The sequence below is a fragment of the Oncorhynchus keta genome, unplaced genomic scaffold, assembly GCF_023373465.1.
Source record: "Oncorhynchus keta strain PuntledgeMale-10-30-2019 unplaced genomic scaffold, Oket_V2 Un_scaffold_2576_pilon_pilon, whole genome shotgun sequence".
Lineage (NCBI taxonomy): Eukaryota > Metazoa > Chordata > Actinopteri > Salmoniformes > Salmonidae > Oncorhynchus > Oncorhynchus keta.
In genome coordinates this window covers 397,262-413,146 of record NW_026290888.1, presented here as the reverse complement: position 1 = coordinate 413,146, position 15,885 = coordinate 397,262, and the positions used below count along the sequence as shown (strand labels likewise).

The window sequence follows — 15,885 nt, the reverse complement described above, 5'->3', positions numbered from 1 at the left end:
TGTATGTATCGTCTGAAATTCTACAACCCCTGAGAAAAAAAGATTGATTTCATTCTAAAGTAATACATATCGATATGGACCTTAAGATGTGCTATCCACCTTGACAAAAGTATGTATTGTGTGAAAGTCCAAAACCAGAGTGAATTCCTTTTCATCTTCAGCCAACACTGTCTTTTTGAAAGGTTTGCTGCCCCATGTGAGGATCGAACTCACGACCTTCAGATTATGAGACTGACGCGCTACCTACTGCGCTAACGAGGCCCTTCTTGTAAAAATATCCAAAAAGAAGAAGAAAAAATATCGATACCGAACTTCAGATTTTTACAGTGATGTTGAAACCACCGTGCCAAAATGTCTGTATCGTCTGAAATTCTACAAACCCTGAGAAAAAAAGATTGATTTCATTCTAAAGTAATACATATCGATATGGACCTTACGATGTGGTATCCACCTTGACAAAAGTATGTATTGTGTGAAAGTCCAAAACAACAGGGAATTCCTTTTCAGCCAACACTGTCTTTTTGAAAGGTTTGCTGCCCCGTGTGAGGAACGAACTCACGACCTTCAGATTATGAGACTGACGCGCTACCTACTGCGCTAACGAGGCCCTTTCTTGCAAAAATATCCTAAATGATGAAAAAAAATATTGATACCGAACGTCAGATTTTTACAGTGATGTTGAAACCACCGTGCCAAAATGTATGTATGGTCTGAAATTCTACAACCCCTGAGAAAAAAAGATTGATTTCATTCTAAAGTAATACATATCGATATGGACCTTACGATGTGGTATCCACCTTGACAAAAGTATGTATTGTGTGAAAGTCCAAAACGAGAGTGAATTCCTTTTCACTTCATCTTCAGCCAACACTGTCTTTTTGAAAGGTTTGCTGCCCCGTGTGAGGATCGAACTCACGACCTTCAGATTATGAGACTGACGCGCTACCTACTGCGCTAACGAGGCCCTTCTTGCAAAAATATCCAAAATGACGAAAAAAAATATCGATACCGAACGTCAGATTTTTACAGTGATGTTGAAACCACCGTGCCAAAATGTATGTATTGTCTGAAATTCGACAACCCCTGAGAAAAAAAGATTGATTTCATTCTAAAGTAATACATATCGATATGGACCTTACGATGTGGTATCCACCTTGACAAAAGTATGTATTGTGTGAAAGTCCAAAATGACAGTGAATTCATTTTCAGCCAACACTGTCTTTTTGAAAGCTTTGCTGCCCCGTGTGAGGATCGAACTCACGACCTTCAGATTATGAGACTGACACGCTACCGACTGCGCTAACGAGGCCCTTCTTGCAAAAATGTCAAAAATGAAGGAAAAAAATATTGATACCGAACGTCAGATTTTTACAGTGATGTTGAAACCACCGTGCCAAAATGTATGTATTGTCTGAAATTCGACAACCCCTGAGAAAAAAATATTGATTTCTTTCTGAAGTAATACATATCGATATGGACCTTACGATGTGGTATCCACCTTGACAAAAGTATGTATTGTGTGAAAGTCCAAAACGACAGTGAGTTCATGTTCACCCAACACTGTCTTTTTGAAAGGTTTGCTGCCCCGTGTGAGGATCGAACTCACGACCTTCAGATTATGAGACTGACGCGCTACCTACTGCGCTAACGAGGCCCTTCTTGCAAAAATATCCAAAAAGAAGAAAAAAAATATCGATACCGAACTTCAGATTTTTACAGTGATGTTGAAACCACCGTGCCAAAATGTATGTATCGTCTGAAATTCGACAACCCCTGAGAAAAAAAAAGATTGATTTCATTCTAAAGTAATACATATCGATATGGACCTTACGATGTGGTATCCACCTTGACAAAAGTATGTATTGTGTGAAAGTCCAAAACAACAGTGAATTCATTTTTCAGCCAACACTGTCTTTTTGAAAGGTTTGCTGCCCCGTGTGAGGATCGAACTCACGACCTTCAGATTATGAGACTGACGCGCTACCTACTGCGCTAACGAGGCCCTTCTTGCAAAAATATCCAAAATGAAGAAAAAAATATTGATACCGAACTTCAGATTTTTACAGTGATCTTGAAACCACCGTGCCAAAATGTCTGTATCGTCTGAAATTCTACAACCCCTGAGAAAAAAAGATTGATTTCATTCTAAAGTAATACATATCGATATGGCCCTTAAGATGTGGTATCCACCTTGACAAAAGTGTGTATTGTGTGAAAGTCCAAAACAACAGTGAATTCCTTTTCAGCCAACACTGTCTTTTTGAAAGGTTTGCTGCCCCGTGTGAGGATCGAACTCACGACCTTCAGATTATGAGACTGACGCGCTACCTACTGCGCTAACGAGGCCCTTCTTGCAAAAATATCCAAAAAGAAGAAAAAAAATATCGATACCGAACTTCAGATTTTTACAGTGATGTTGAAACCACCGTGCCAAAATGTATGTATGGTCTGAAATTCGACAACCCCTGAGAAAAAAAGATTGATTTCATTCTAAAGTAATACATATCGATATGGCCCTTACGATGTGGTATCCACCTTGACAAAAGTATGTATTGTGTGAAAGTCCAAAACCACAGTGAATTCCTTTTCAGCCAACACTGTCTTTTTGAAAGGTTTGCTGCCCCGTGTGAGGATCGAACTCACGACCTTCAGATTATGAGACTGACGCGCTACCTACTGCGCTAACGAGGCCCTTCTTGCAAATTTCCCCAAGAGAAAAAATTATATATTGATACCAATCTTCAGATTTTGACAGTGATGTTGAAACCACCGTGCCAAAATGTATGTATCGTCTGAAATTCGACAACCCCTGAGAAAAAAAGATTGATTTCATTCTAAAGTAATACATATCGATATGGACCTTACGATGTGGTATCCACCTTGACAAAAGTATGTATTGTGTGAAAGTCCAAAACGACAAAGAATTCATTTTCATTTTCAGCCAACACTGTCTTTTTGAAAGGTTTGCTGCCCCGTGTGAGGATCGAACTCACGACATTCCGATTATGAGACTGACACGCTACCTACTGCGCTAACGAGGCCCTTCTTGCAAAAATATCCAAAAAGACGAAAAAAAAATATTGATACCGAACTTCAGATTTTTACAGTGATGTTGAAACCACCGTGCCAAAATGTATGTATGGTCTGAAATTCGACAACCCCTGAGAAAAAAGATTGATTTCATTCTAAAGTAATACATATCGATATGGACCTTACGATGTGGTATCCACCTTGACAAAAGTATGTATTGTGTGAAAGTCCAAAACCACAGTGAATTCCTTTTCAGCCAACACTGTCTTTTTGAAAGGTTTGCTGCCCCGTGTGAGGATCGAACTCACGACCTTCAGATTATGAGACTGACGCGCTACCTACTGCGCTAACGAGGCCCTTCTTGAAAAATATCCAAAATGAAGAAAAAATATTGATACCGAACTTCAGATTTTTACAGTGATGTTGAAACCACCGTGCCAAAATGTATGTATCGTCTGAAATTCGACAACCCCTGAGAAAAAAAGATTGATTTCATTCTAAAGTAATACACATATCGATATGGACCTTACGATGTGGTATCCACCTTGACAAAAGTATGTATTGTGTGAAAGTCCAAAACAACAGTGAATTCATTTTCACTTCATTTTCAGCCAACACTGTCTTTTTGAAAGGTTTGCTGCCCCGTGTGAGGATCGAACTCACGACATTCCGATTATGAGACTGACACGCTACCTACTGCGCTAACGAGGCCCTTCTTGCAAAAATATCCAAAAAGACGAAAAAAAATATTGATACCGAACTTCAGATTTTTACAGTGATGTTGAAACCACCGTGCCAAAATGTATGTATGGTCTGAAATTCGACAACCCCTGAGAAAAAAAGATTGATTTCATTCTAAAGTAATACATATCGATATGGACCTTACGATGTGGTAGCCACCTTGACAAAAGTATGTATTGTGTGAAAGTCCAAAACCACAGTGAATTCCTTTTCAGCCAACACTGTCTTTTTGAAAGGTTTGCTGCCCCATGTGAGGATCGAACTCACGACCTTCAGATTATGAGACTGACGCGCTACCTACTGCGCTAACGAGGCCCTTCTTGCAAAAATATCCAAAATGAAGGAAAAAAATATTGATACCGAACGTCAGATTTTTACAGTGATGTTGAAACCACCGTGCCAAAATGTATGTATCGTCTGAAATTCGACAACCCCTGAGAAAAAAGATTGATTTCATTCTAAAGTAATACATATCGATATGGACCTTACGATGTGGTATCCACCTTGACAAAAGTATGTATTGTGTGAAAGTCCAAAACAACAGTGAATTCCTTTTCAGCCAACACTGTCTTTTTGAAAGGTTTGCTGCCCCGTGTGAGGATCGAACTCACGACCTTCAGATTATGAGACTGACGCGCTACCTACTGCGCTAACGAGGCCCTTCTTGCAAAAAATATCCAAAAGAAGAAAAAAATATTGATACCGAACTTCAGATTTTTACAGTGATGTTGAAACCACCGTGCCAAAATGTATGTATGGTCTGAAATTCGACAACCCCTGAGAAAAAAAGATTGATTTCATTCTAAAGTAATACATATCGATATGGACCTTACGATGTGGTATCCACCTTGACAAAAGTATGTATTGTGTGAAAGTCCAAAACGACAGTGAATTCATTTTCACTTCATCTTCAGCCAACACTGTCTTTTTGAAAGGTTTGCTGCCCCGTGTGAGGATCGAACTCACGACCTTCAGATTATGAGACTGACGCGCTACCTACTGCGCTAACGAGGCCCTTCTTTCAAAAATATCCCAAATGAAGAAAAAAATATCGATACCGAACGTCAGATTTTTACAGTGATGTTGAAACCACCGTGCCAAAATGTATGTATGGTCTGAAATTCGACAACCCCTGAGAAAAAAAGATTGATTTCATTCTAAAGTAATACATATCGATATGGACCTTACGATGTGGTATCCACCTTCACAAAAGTGTGTATTGTGTGAAAGTCCAAAACAACAGTGAATTCATTTTCACTTCATCTTCAGCCAACACTGTGTTTTTGAAAGGTTTGCTGCCCCGTGTGAGGATCGAACTCACGACCTTCAGATTATGAGACTGACGCGCTACCTACTGCGCTAACGAGGCCCTTCTTGCAAAAATATCCCAAATGAAGAAAAAAATATCGATACCGAACGTCAGATTTTTACAGTGATGTTGAAACCACCGTGCCAAAATGTATGTATGGTCTGAAATTCGACAACCCCTGAGAAAAAAAGATTGATTTCATTCTAAAGTTATACATATCGATATGGACCTTACGATGTGGTATCCATCTTGACAAAAGTATGTATTGTGTGAAAGTCCAAAACGACAGTGAATTCATTTTCACTTCATCTTCAGCCAACACTGTCTTTTTGAAAGGTTTGCTGCCCCGTGTGAGGATCGAACTCACGACCTTCAGATTATGAGACTGACGCGCTACCTACTGCGCTAACGAGGCCTTTCTTGCAAAAATATCCAAAAAAGAAAAAAAAATATTGATACCGAACTTCAGATTTTTACAGTGATGTTGAAACCACCGTGCCAAAATGTATGTATCGTCTGAAATTCTACAACCCCTGAGACAAAAAGATTGATTTCATTCTAAAGTAATACATATCGATATGGACCTTACGATGTGGTATCCACCTTGACAAAAGTATGTATTGTGTGAAAGTCCAAAACCACAGTGAATTCCTTTTCAGCCAACACTGTCTTTTTGAAAGGTTTGCTGCCCCGTGTGAGGATCGAACTCACGACCTTCAGATTATGAGACTGACGCGCTACCTACTGCGCTAACGAGGCCCTTCTTGCAAAAATATCCAAAATGAAGAAAAAAATATCGATACCGAACGTCAGATTTTTACAGTGATGTTGAAACCACCGTGCCAAAATGTATGTATCGTCTGAAATTCGACAACCCCTGAGAAAAAAAGATTGATTTCATTCTAAAGTAATACATATCGATATGGACCTTACGATGTGGTATCCACCTTGACAAAAGTATGTATTGTGTGAAAGTCCAAAACGACAGTGAATTCATTTTCACTTCATCTTCAGCCAACACTGTCTTTTTGAAAGGTTTGCTGCCCCGTGTGAGGATCGAACTCACGACCTTCAGATTATGAGACTGACGCGCTACCTACTGCGCTAACGAGGCCCTTCTTGCAAAAATATCAAAAAAGACGAAAAAAAAATATCGATACCGAACTTCAGATTTTTACAGTGATGTTGAAACCACCGTGCTAAAATGTATGTATGGTCTGAAATTCTACAACCCCAGAGACAAAAAGATTGATTTCATTCTAAAGTAATACATATTGATATGGACGTTACGATCTGGTATCCACCTTGACAAAAGTATGTATTGTGTGAAAGTCCAAAACCACAGTGAATTCCTTTTCAGCCAACACTGTCTTTTTGAAAGGTTTGCTGCCCCGTGTGAGGATCGAACTCACGACCTTCAGATTATGAGACTGACGCGCTACCTACTGCGCTAACGAGGCCCTTCTTGCAAAAATATCCCCAAAAGAAAAAATTATATATTGATACCAACCTTCAGATTTTGACAGTGATGTTGAAACCACCGTGCCAAAATGTATGTATGGTCTGAAATTCGACAACCCCTGAGAAAAAAAGATTGATTTCATTCTAAAGTAATACATATCGATATGGACCTTACGATGTGGTATCCACCTTGACAAAAGTATGTATTGTGTGAAAGTCCAAAATGACAGTGAATTCATTTTCAGCCAACACTGTCTTTTTGAAAGCTTTGCTGCCCCGTGTGAGGATCGAACTCACGACATTCAGATTATGAGACTGACGCGCTACCTACTGCGCTAACGAGGCCCTTCTTGTAAAAATATCCAAAAAGAAGAAGAAAAAATATCGATACCGAACTTCAGATTTTTACAGTGATGTTGAAACCACCGTGCCAAAATGTATGTATGGTCTGAAATTCGACAACCCCTGAGAAAAAAAGATTGATTTCATTCTAAAGTAATACATATCGATATGGACCTTACGATGTGGTATCCACCTTGACAAAAGTATGTATTGTGTGAAAGTCCAAAACAACAGTGAATTCATTTTCAGCCAACACTGTCTTTTTGAAAGGTTTGCTGCCCCGTGTGAGGATCGAACTCACGACCTTCAGATTATGAGACTGACGCGCTACCTACTGCGCTAACGAGGCCCTTCTTGCAAAAATATACAAAAAGACGAAAAAAAAATATCGATACCGAACTTCAGATTTTTACAGTGATGTTGAAACCACCGTGCCAAAATGTATGTATCGTCTGAAATTCGACAACCCCTGAGAAAAAAAGATTGATTTCATTCTAAAGTTATACATATCGATATGGACCTTACGATGTGGTATCCATCTTGACAAAAGTATGTATTGTGTGAAAGTCCAAAACGACAGTGAATTCATTTTCACTTCATCTTCAGCCAACACTGTCTTTTTGAAAGGTTTGCTGCCCCGTGTGAGGATCGAACTCACGACCTTCAGATTATGAGACTGACGCGCTACCTACTGCGCTAACGAGGCCCTTCTTGCAAAAATATCCAAAATGAAGAAAAAAAATATTGATACCGAACGTCAGATTTTTACAGTGATGTTGAAACCACCGTGCCAAAATGTATGTATCGTCTGAAATTCGACAACCCCTGAGAAAAAAAGATTGATTTCATTCTAAAGTAATACATATCGATATGGACCTTACGATGTGGTATCCACCTTGACAAAAGTATGTATTGTGTGAAAGTCCAAAACAACAGTGAATTCCTTTTCAGCCAACACTGTCTTTTTGAAAGGTTTGCTGCCCCGTGTGAGGATCGAACTCACGACCTTCAGATTATGAGACTGACGCGCTACCTACTGCGCTAACGAGGCCCTTCTTGCAAAAATATCCAAAATGAAGAAAAAAATATCGATTCCCGAACGTCAGATTTTTACAGTGATGTTGAAACCACCGTGCCAAAATGTATGTATCGTCTGAAATTCGACAACCCCTGAGAAAAAAAGATTGATTTCATTCTAAAGTAATACATATCGATATGGACCTTACGATGTGGTATCCACCTTGACAAAAGTATGTATTGTGTGAAAGTCCAAAACGACAGTGAATTCATTTTCACTTCATCTTCAGCCAACACTGTCTTTTTGAAAGGTTTGCTGCCCCGTGTGAGGATCGAACTCACGACCTTCAGATTATGAGACTGACGCGCTACCTACTGCGCTAACGAGGCCCTTCTTGCAAAAATATCCAAAATGAAGAAAAAAAAATATCGATACCGAACGTCAGATTTTGACAGTGATGTTGAAACCACCGTGCCAAAATGTATGTATGGTCTGAAATTCGACAACCCCTGAGAAAAAAGTATTGATTTCATTCTAAAGTAATACATATCGATATGGACCTTACGATGTGGTATCCACCTTGACAAAAGTATGTATTGTGTGAAAGTCAAAAACAACAGTGAATTCATTTTCATTTTCAGCCAACACTGTCTTTTTAAAAGGTTTGCTGCCCCGTGTGAGGATCGAACTCACGACATTCCGATTATGAGACTGAAATGCTACCTACTGCACTAACGAGGCCCTTCTTGCAAAAATATCCAAAAAGACGAAAAAAAAATATCGATACCGAACTTCAGATTTTTACAGTGATGTTGAAACCACCGTGCCAAAATGTATGTATGGTCTGAAATTCGACAACCCCTGAGAAAAAAAGATTGATTTCATTCTAAAGTAATACATATCGATATGGCCCTTAAGATGTGGTATCCACCTTGACAAAAGTTTGTATTGTGTGAAAGTCCAAACAACAGTGAATTCATTTTCAGCCAAAACTGTCTTTTTGAAAGGTTTGCTGCCCCATGTGAGGATCGAACTCACGACCTTCAGATTATGAGACTGACGCGCTACCTACTGCGCTAACGAGGCCCTTGTTGCGATTTTCCCCAAAAGAAAAAATTATATATTGATACCAAACTTCAGATTTTGACAGTGATGTTGAAACCACCATGCCAAAATGTATGTATGGTCTGAAATTCGACAACCCCTGAGAAAAAAAGATTGATTTCATTCTAAAGTAATACATATCGATATGGACCTTACGATGTGGTATCCACCTTGACAAAAGTATGTATTGTGTGAAAGTCCAAAACAAGAGAGAATTCCTTTTCACTTCATCTTCAGCCAACACTGTCTTTTTGAAAGGTTTGCTGCCCCGTGTGAGGATCGAACTCACGACCTTCAGATTATGAGACTGACGCGCTACCTACTGCGCTAACGAGGCCCTTCTTACAAAAATATCCTAAATGAAGGGAATAAATATCGATACCGAACGTAAGATTTTTACAGTGATGTTGAAACCACCGTGCCAAAATGTATGTATCGTCTGAAATTCGACAACCCCTGAGACAAAAAGATTGATTTCATTCTAAAGTAATACATATCGATATGGACCTTACGATGTGGTATCCACCTTGACAAAAGTATGTATTGTGTGAAAGTCCAAAACGACAGTGAATTCATTTTCAGGCAACACTGTATTTTTGAAAGGTTTGCTGCCCCGTGTGAGGATCGAACTCACGACCTTCAGATTATGAGACTGACGCGCTACCTACTGCGCTAACGAGGCCCTTCTTGCAAAAATATCCAAAATGAAGAAAAAAATATTGATTCCCGAACTTCAGATTTTTAGAGAGATGTTGAAACCACCGTGCCAAAATGTATGTATGGTCTGAAATTCTACAACCCCTGAGAAAAAAAGATTGATTTCATTCTAAAGTAATACATATCGATATGGACCTTACGATGTGGTATCCACCTTGACAAAAGTATGTATTGTGTGAAAGTCCAAAAGGCGAGTGAATTCCTTTTCACTTCATCTTCAGCCAACACTGTCTTTTTGAAAGGTTTGCTGCCCCGTGTGAGGATAGAACTCACGACCTCCAGATTATGAGACTGACGCGCTACCTACTGCGCTAACGAGGCCCTTCTTGCAAAAATATCCAAAATGAAGAAAAAATATTGATACCGAACGTCAGATTTTTACAGTGATGTTGAAACCACCGTGCCAAAATGTATGTATGGTCTGAAATTCGACAACCCCTGAGAAAAAAAGATTGATTTCATTCTAAAGTAATACATATCGATATGGACCTTACGATGTGGTATCCACCTTGACAAAAGTGTGTATTGTGTGAAAGTCCAAAACAACAGTGAATTCCTTTTCAGCCAACACTGTCTTTTTGAAAGGTTTGCTGCCCCGTGTGAGGATCGAACTCACGACCTTCAGATTATGAGACTGACGCGCTACCTACTGCGCTAACGAGGCCCTTCTTGCAAAAATATCCATAAAGACAAAAAAAAAATATCGATACCGAACTTCAGATTTTAACAGTGATGTTGAAACCACCGTGCCAAAATGTATGTATGGTCTGAAATTCGACAACCCCTGAGAAAAAAAGATTGATTTCATTCTAAAGTAATACATATCGATATGGACCTTACGATGTGGTATCCACCTTGACAAAAGTATGTATTGTGTGAAAGTCCAAAACAACAGTGAATTCATTTTCAGCCAACACTGTCTTTTTGAAAGGTTTGCTGCCCCGTGTGAGGATCGAACTCACGACCTTCAGATTATGAGACTGACGCGCTACCTACTGCGCTAACGAGGCCTTTCTTGCAAAAATATCCAAAATGAAGAAAAAAAATATTGATACCGAACTTCAGATTTTTACAGTGATGTTGAAACCATCGTGCCAAAATGTATGTATGGTCTGAAATTCTACAACCCCAGAGACAAAAAGATTGATTTCATTCTAAAGTAATACATATCGATATGGACCTTACGATGTGGTATCCACCTTGACAAAAGTATGTATTGTGTGAAAGTCCAAAACCACAGTGAATTCCTTTTCAGCCAACACTGTCTTTTTGAAAGGTTTGCTGCCCCGTGTGAGGATCGAACTCACGACCTTCAGATTATGAGACTGACGCGCTACCTACTGCGCTAACGAGGCCCTTCTTGCAAATTTCCCCAAAAGAAAAAATTATATATTGATACCAATCTTCAGATTTTGACAGTGATGTTGAAACCACCATGCCAAAATGTATGTATTGTCTGAAATTCGACAACCCCTGAGAAAAAAAGATTGATTTCATTCTAAAGTAATACATATCGATATGGACCTTACGATGTGGTATCCACCTTGACAAAAGTATGTATTGTGTGAAAGTCGAAAATGACAGTGAATTCATTTTCACTTCATCTTCAGCCAACACTGTGTTTTTGAAAGCTTTGCTGCCCCGTGTGAGGATCGAACTCACGACCTTCAGATTATGAGACTGACGCGCTACCTACTGCGCTAACGAGGCCCTTCTTGCAAAAATATCCAAAATGAAGAAGAAAAAATATCGATACCGAACTTCAGATTTTTACAGTGATGTTGAAACCACCGTGCCAAAATGTATGTATGGTCTGAAATTCGACAACCCCTGAGAAAAAAAGATTGATTTCATTCTAAAGTAATACATATCGATATGGGCCTTACGATGTGGTATCCACCTTGACAAAAGTATGTATTGTGTGAAAGACCAAAAACAAAGTGAATTCCTTTTCAGCCAACACTGTCTTTTTGAAAGGTTTACTGCCCCGTGTGAGGATCGAACTCACGACCTTCAGATTATGAGACTGACGCGCTACCTACTGCGCTAACGAGGCCCTTCTTACAAAAATATCCAAAATGAAGAAAAAAATATTGATTCCCGTACGTCAGATTTTTACAGTGATGTTGAAACCACCGTGCCAAAATGTATGTATGGTCTGAAATTCGACAACCCCTGAGAAAAAAAGATTGATTTCATTCTAAAGTAATACATATCGATATGGACCTTACGATGTGGTATCCACCTTGACAAAAGTATGTATTGTGTGAAAGTCCAAAATGACAGTGTATTCATTTTCACCTTCAGCCAACACTGTCTTTTTAAAAGGTTTGCTGCCCCGTGTGAGGATCGAACTCACGACCTTCAGATTATGAGACTGACGCGCTACCTACTGCGCTAACGAGGCCCTTCTTGTAAAAATATCCAAAAAGAAGAAGAAAAAATATCGATACCGAACTTCAGATTTTTACAGTGATGTTGAAACCACCGTGCCAAAATGTATGTATGGTCTGAAATTCGACAACCCCTGAGACAAAAAGATTGATTTCATTCTAAAGTAATACATATCGATATGGGCCTTACGATGTGGTATCCACCTTGACAAAAGTATGTATTGTGTGAAAGACCAAAAACACAGTGAATTCCTTTTCAGCCAACACTGTCTTTTTGAAAGGTTTGCTGCCCCGTGTGAGGATCGAACTCACGACCTTCAGATTATGAGACTGACGCGCTACCTACTGCGCTAACGAGGCTCTTCTTGCAAAAATATCCCAAATGAAAAAAAAAATATCGATACCGAACGTCAGATTTTTACAGTGATGTTGAAACCACCGTGCCAAAATGTATGTATCGTCTGAAATTCGACAACCCCTGAGAAAAAAAGATTGATTTCATTCTAAAGTAATACATATCGATATGGACCTTACGATGTGGTATCCACCTTGACAAAAGTATGTATTGTGTGAAAGTCCAAAATGACAGTGAATTCATTTTCAGCCAACACTGTCTTTTTGAAAGGTTTGCTGCCCCGTGTGAGGATCGAACTCACGACCTTCAGATTATGAGACTGACGCGCTACCTACTGCGCTAACGAGGCCCTTCTTGCAAAAATTCCCCAAAAGAAAAAATTATATATTGATACCAAACTTCAGATTTTGACAGTGATGTTGAAACCACCGTGCCAAAATGTATGTATCGTCTGAAATTCGACAACCCCTGAGAAAAAAAGATTGATTTCATTCTAAAGTAATACATATCGATATGGACCTTACGATGTGGTATCCACCTTGACAAAAGTATGTATTGTGTGAAAGTCCAAAACGACAGTGAATTCATTTTCACTTCATCTTCAGCCAACACTGTCTTTTTGAAAGGTTTGCTGCCCCGTGTGAGGATCGAACTCACGACCTTCAGATTATGAGACTGACACGCTACCTACTGCGCTAACGAGGCCCTTCTTGCAAAAATATCCAAAAAGACGAAAAAAAAATATTGATACCGAACTTCAGATTTTTACAGTGATGTTGAAACCACCGTGCCAAAATGTATGTATGGTCTGAAATTCGACAACCCCTGAGAAAAAAAGATTGATTTCATTCTAAAGTAATACATATCGATATGGACCTTACGATGTGGTATCCACCTTGACAAAAGTATGTATTGTGTGAAAGTCCAAAATGACAGTGAATTCATTTTCAGCCAACACTGTCTTTTTGAAAGGTTTGCTGCCCCGTGTGAGGATCGAACTCACGACCTTCAGATTATGAGACTGACGCGCTACCTACTGCGCTAACGAGGCCCTTCTTGCCAAAATATCCCAAATGAAGAAAAATATATCGATACCGAATGTCAGATTTTTACAGTGATGTTGAAACCACCGTGCCAAAATGTATTTATCGTCTGAAATTCGACAACCCCTGAGAAAAAAAGATTGATTCCAGTCTAAAGTAATACATATCGATATGGACCTTACGATGTGGTATCCACCTTGACAAAAGTATGTATTGTGTGAAAGTCCAAAACAACAGTGAATTCCTTTTCAGCCAACACTGTCTTTTTGAAAGGTTTGCTGCCCCGTGTGAGGATCGAACTCACGACCTTCAGATTATGAGACTGACGCGCTACCTACTGCGCTAACGAGGCCCTTCTTACAAAAATATCCTAAATGATGAAAAAAAATATTGATACCGAACGTCAGATTTTTACAGTGATGTTGAAACCACCGTGCCAAAATGTATGTATGGTCTGAAATTCGACAACCCCTGAGAAAAAAAGATTGATTTCATTCTAAAGTAATACATATCGATATGGACCTTACGATGTGGTATCCACCTTGACAAAAGTATGTATTGTGTGAAAGTCCAAAACGACAGTGAATTCATTTTCACTTCATCTTCAGCCAACACTGTCTTTTTGAAAGGTTTGCTGCCCCGTGTGAGGATCGAACTCACGACCTTCAGATTATGAGACTGACACGCTACCTACTGCGCTAACGAGGCCCTTCTTGCAAAAATATCCCAAATGAATAAAAAATATCGATACCGAACGTCAGATTTTTACAGTGATGTTGAAACCACCGTGCCAAAATGTATGTATCGTCTGAAATTCTACAACCCCTGAGAAAAAAAGATTGATTTCATTCTAAAGTAATACATATCGATATGGACCTTAAGATGTGCTATCCACCTTGACAAAAGTATGTATTGTGTGAAAGTCCAAAACCAGAGTGAATTCCTTTTCAGCCAACACTGTCTTTTTGAAATGTTTGCTGCCCCGTGTGAGGATCGAACTCACGACCTTCAGATTATGAGACTGACGCGCTACCTACTGCGCTAACGAGGCCCTTCTTGCAAAAATATCCAAAATGAAAAAAAAATATTGATACCGAACTTCAGATTTTTACAGTGATGTTGAAACCACCGTGCCAAAATGTATGTATCGTCTGAAATTCGACAACCCCTGAGAAAAAAAGATTGATTTCATTCTAAAGTAATACATATCGATATGGACCTTACGATGTGGTATCCACCTTGACAAAAGTATGTATTGTGTGAAAGTCCAAAACGACAGTGAATTCATTTTCACTTCATCTTCAGCCAACACTGTCTTTTTGAAAGGTTTGCTGCCCCGTGTGAGGATCGAACTCACGACCTTCAGATTATGAGACTGACGCGCTACCTACTGCGCTAACGAGGCCCTTCTTGCAAAAATATCCAAAATGAAGAAAAAAATATCGATTCCCGAACGTCAGATTTTTACAGTGATGTTGAAACCACCGTGCCAAAATGTATGTATCGTCTGAAATTCGACAACCCCTGAGAAAAAAAGATTGATTTCATTCTAAAGTAATACATATCGATATGGACCTTACGATGTGGTATCCACCTTGACAAAAGTATGTATTGTGTGAAAGTCCAAAACAACAGTGAATTCATTTTCAGCCAACACTGTCTTTTTGAAAGGTTTGCTGCCCCGTGTGAGGATCGAACTCACGACATTCCGATTATGAGACTGACATGCTACCTACTGCACTAACGAGGCCCTTCTTGCAAAAATATCCAAAATGAAGAAAAAAAAATATATTGATACCGAACTTCAGATTTTTAGAGAGATGTTGAAACCACCGTGCCAAAATGTATGTATGGTCTGAAATTCGACAACCCCTGAGAAAAAAAGATTGATTTCATTCTAAAGTAATACATATCGATATGGACCTTACGATGTGGTATCCACCTTGACAAAAGTATGTATTGTGTGAAAGTCCAAAACGACAGTGAATTCATTTTCACTTCATCTTCAGCCAACACTGTCTTTTTGAAAGGTTTGCTGCCCCGTGTGAGGATCGAACTCACGACCTTCAGATTATGAGACTGACGCGCTACCTACTGCGCTAACGAGGCCCTTCTTGCAAAAATATCCAAAATGAAGAAAAAAATATTGATACCGAACTTCAGATTTTTACAGTGATGTTGAAACCACCGTGCCAAAATGTATGTATGGTCTGAAATTCGACAACCCCTGAGAAAAAAAGATTGATTTCATTCTAAAGTAATACATATCGATATGGACCTTACGATGTGGTATCCACCTTGACAAAAGTATGTATTGTGTGAAAGTCCAAAACGACAGTGAATTCCTTTTCAGCCAACACTGTCTTTTTGAA

The 15,885-nt window shown here is 39.2% G+C and overlaps 1 protein-coding gene and 40 non-coding genes across 41 annotated transcripts in view; all 41 read right to left on the bottom strand.

Annotated features, from left to right (window-relative positions):
• Window positions 1–15,885, bottom strand: part of LOC127928282 (uncharacterized) — a 35,875-nt gene that overhangs the window by 2,240 nt on the left and 17,750 nt on the right. The gene's annotated exons all lie outside the window — the stretch shown is intronic.
• Window positions 189–261, bottom strand: trnam-cau (transfer RNA methionine (anticodon CAU)). The gene has a single exon. It is a non-coding gene; the product is annotated as a tRNA-Met (tRNA).
• trnam-cau (transfer RNA methionine (anticodon CAU)) lies at window positions 535–607 on the bottom strand. The gene has a single exon. It is a non-coding gene; the product is annotated as a tRNA-Met (tRNA).
• Window positions 892–964, bottom strand: trnam-cau (transfer RNA methionine (anticodon CAU)). The gene has a single exon. It is a non-coding gene; the product is annotated as a tRNA-Met (tRNA).
• On the bottom strand, window positions 1,237–1,309 carry trnam-cau (transfer RNA methionine (anticodon CAU)). The gene has a single exon. It is a non-coding gene; the product is annotated as a tRNA-Met (tRNA).
• trnam-cau (transfer RNA methionine (anticodon CAU)) lies at window positions 1,582–1,654 on the bottom strand. Its single transcript has one exon. It is a non-coding gene; the product is annotated as a tRNA-Met (tRNA).
• trnam-cau (transfer RNA methionine (anticodon CAU)) lies at window positions 1,930–2,002 on the bottom strand. The gene has a single exon. It is a non-coding gene; the product is annotated as a tRNA-Met (tRNA).
• Window positions 2,274–2,346, bottom strand: trnam-cau (transfer RNA methionine (anticodon CAU)). Its single transcript has one exon. It is a non-coding gene; the product is annotated as a tRNA-Met (tRNA).
• On the bottom strand, window positions 2,619–2,691 carry trnam-cau (transfer RNA methionine (anticodon CAU)). The gene has a single exon. It is a non-coding gene; the product is annotated as a tRNA-Met (tRNA).
• Window positions 3,314–3,386, bottom strand: trnam-cau (transfer RNA methionine (anticodon CAU)). The gene has a single exon. It is a non-coding gene; the product is annotated as a tRNA-Met (tRNA).
• Window positions 4,014–4,086, bottom strand: trnam-cau (transfer RNA methionine (anticodon CAU)). Its single transcript has one exon. It is a non-coding gene; the product is annotated as a tRNA-Met (tRNA).
• Window positions 4,358–4,430, bottom strand: trnam-cau (transfer RNA methionine (anticodon CAU)). Its single transcript has one exon. It is a non-coding gene; the product is annotated as a tRNA-Met (tRNA).
• On the bottom strand, window positions 4,713–4,785 carry trnam-cau (transfer RNA methionine (anticodon CAU)). The gene has a single exon. It is a non-coding gene; the product is annotated as a tRNA-Met (tRNA).
• On the bottom strand, window positions 5,068–5,140 carry trnam-cau (transfer RNA methionine (anticodon CAU)). Its single transcript has one exon. It is a non-coding gene; the product is annotated as a tRNA-Met (tRNA).
• Window positions 5,423–5,495, bottom strand: trnam-cau (transfer RNA methionine (anticodon CAU)). The gene has a single exon. It is a non-coding gene; the product is annotated as a tRNA-Met (tRNA).
• Window positions 5,767–5,839, bottom strand: trnam-cau (transfer RNA methionine (anticodon CAU)). Its single transcript has one exon. It is a non-coding gene; the product is annotated as a tRNA-Met (tRNA).
• trnam-cau (transfer RNA methionine (anticodon CAU)) lies at window positions 6,122–6,194 on the bottom strand. The gene has a single exon. It is a non-coding gene; the product is annotated as a tRNA-Met (tRNA).
• Window positions 6,468–6,540, bottom strand: trnam-cau (transfer RNA methionine (anticodon CAU)). Its single transcript has one exon. It is a non-coding gene; the product is annotated as a tRNA-Met (tRNA).
• On the bottom strand, window positions 6,814–6,886 carry trnam-cau (transfer RNA methionine (anticodon CAU)). Its single transcript has one exon. It is a non-coding gene; the product is annotated as a tRNA-Met (tRNA).
• Window positions 7,160–7,232, bottom strand: trnam-cau (transfer RNA methionine (anticodon CAU)). Its single transcript has one exon. It is a non-coding gene; the product is annotated as a tRNA-Met (tRNA).
• trnam-cau (transfer RNA methionine (anticodon CAU)) lies at window positions 7,517–7,589 on the bottom strand. Its single transcript has one exon. It is a non-coding gene; the product is annotated as a tRNA-Met (tRNA).
• Window positions 7,862–7,934, bottom strand: trnam-cau (transfer RNA methionine (anticodon CAU)). Its single transcript has one exon. It is a non-coding gene; the product is annotated as a tRNA-Met (tRNA).
• On the bottom strand, window positions 8,218–8,290 carry trnam-cau (transfer RNA methionine (anticodon CAU)). The gene has a single exon. It is a non-coding gene; the product is annotated as a tRNA-Met (tRNA).
• Window positions 8,915–8,987, bottom strand: trnam-cau (transfer RNA methionine (anticodon CAU)). The gene has a single exon. It is a non-coding gene; the product is annotated as a tRNA-Met (tRNA).
• trnam-cau (transfer RNA methionine (anticodon CAU)) lies at window positions 9,270–9,342 on the bottom strand. Its single transcript has one exon. It is a non-coding gene; the product is annotated as a tRNA-Met (tRNA).
• Window positions 9,615–9,687, bottom strand: trnam-cau (transfer RNA methionine (anticodon CAU)). The gene has a single exon. It is a non-coding gene; the product is annotated as a tRNA-Met (tRNA).
• Window positions 10,314–10,386, bottom strand: trnam-cau (transfer RNA methionine (anticodon CAU)). Its single transcript has one exon. It is a non-coding gene; the product is annotated as a tRNA-Met (tRNA).
• Window positions 10,660–10,732, bottom strand: trnam-cau (transfer RNA methionine (anticodon CAU)). The gene has a single exon. It is a non-coding gene; the product is annotated as a tRNA-Met (tRNA).
• On the bottom strand, window positions 11,005–11,077 carry trnam-cau (transfer RNA methionine (anticodon CAU)). The gene has a single exon. It is a non-coding gene; the product is annotated as a tRNA-Met (tRNA).
• trnam-cau (transfer RNA methionine (anticodon CAU)) lies at window positions 11,360–11,432 on the bottom strand. The gene has a single exon. It is a non-coding gene; the product is annotated as a tRNA-Met (tRNA).
• trnam-cau (transfer RNA methionine (anticodon CAU)) lies at window positions 11,706–11,778 on the bottom strand. Its single transcript has one exon. It is a non-coding gene; the product is annotated as a tRNA-Met (tRNA).
• Window positions 12,057–12,129, bottom strand: trnam-cau (transfer RNA methionine (anticodon CAU)). The gene has a single exon. It is a non-coding gene; the product is annotated as a tRNA-Met (tRNA).
• trnam-cau (transfer RNA methionine (anticodon CAU)) lies at window positions 12,403–12,475 on the bottom strand. The gene has a single exon. It is a non-coding gene; the product is annotated as a tRNA-Met (tRNA).
• On the bottom strand, window positions 12,747–12,819 carry trnam-cau (transfer RNA methionine (anticodon CAU)). The gene has a single exon. It is a non-coding gene; the product is annotated as a tRNA-Met (tRNA).
• trnam-cau (transfer RNA methionine (anticodon CAU)) lies at window positions 13,103–13,175 on the bottom strand. The gene has a single exon. It is a non-coding gene; the product is annotated as a tRNA-Met (tRNA).
• Window positions 13,449–13,521, bottom strand: trnam-cau (transfer RNA methionine (anticodon CAU)). Its single transcript has one exon. It is a non-coding gene; the product is annotated as a tRNA-Met (tRNA).
• On the bottom strand, window positions 13,793–13,865 carry trnam-cau (transfer RNA methionine (anticodon CAU)). Its single transcript has one exon. It is a non-coding gene; the product is annotated as a tRNA-Met (tRNA).
• trnam-cau (transfer RNA methionine (anticodon CAU)) lies at window positions 14,149–14,221 on the bottom strand. The gene has a single exon. It is a non-coding gene; the product is annotated as a tRNA-Met (tRNA).
• Window positions 14,492–14,564, bottom strand: trnam-cau (transfer RNA methionine (anticodon CAU)). Its single transcript has one exon. It is a non-coding gene; the product is annotated as a tRNA-Met (tRNA).
• On the bottom strand, window positions 14,846–14,918 carry trnam-cau (transfer RNA methionine (anticodon CAU)). The gene has a single exon. It is a non-coding gene; the product is annotated as a tRNA-Met (tRNA).
• trnam-cau (transfer RNA methionine (anticodon CAU)) lies at window positions 15,550–15,622 on the bottom strand. Its single transcript has one exon. It is a non-coding gene; the product is annotated as a tRNA-Met (tRNA).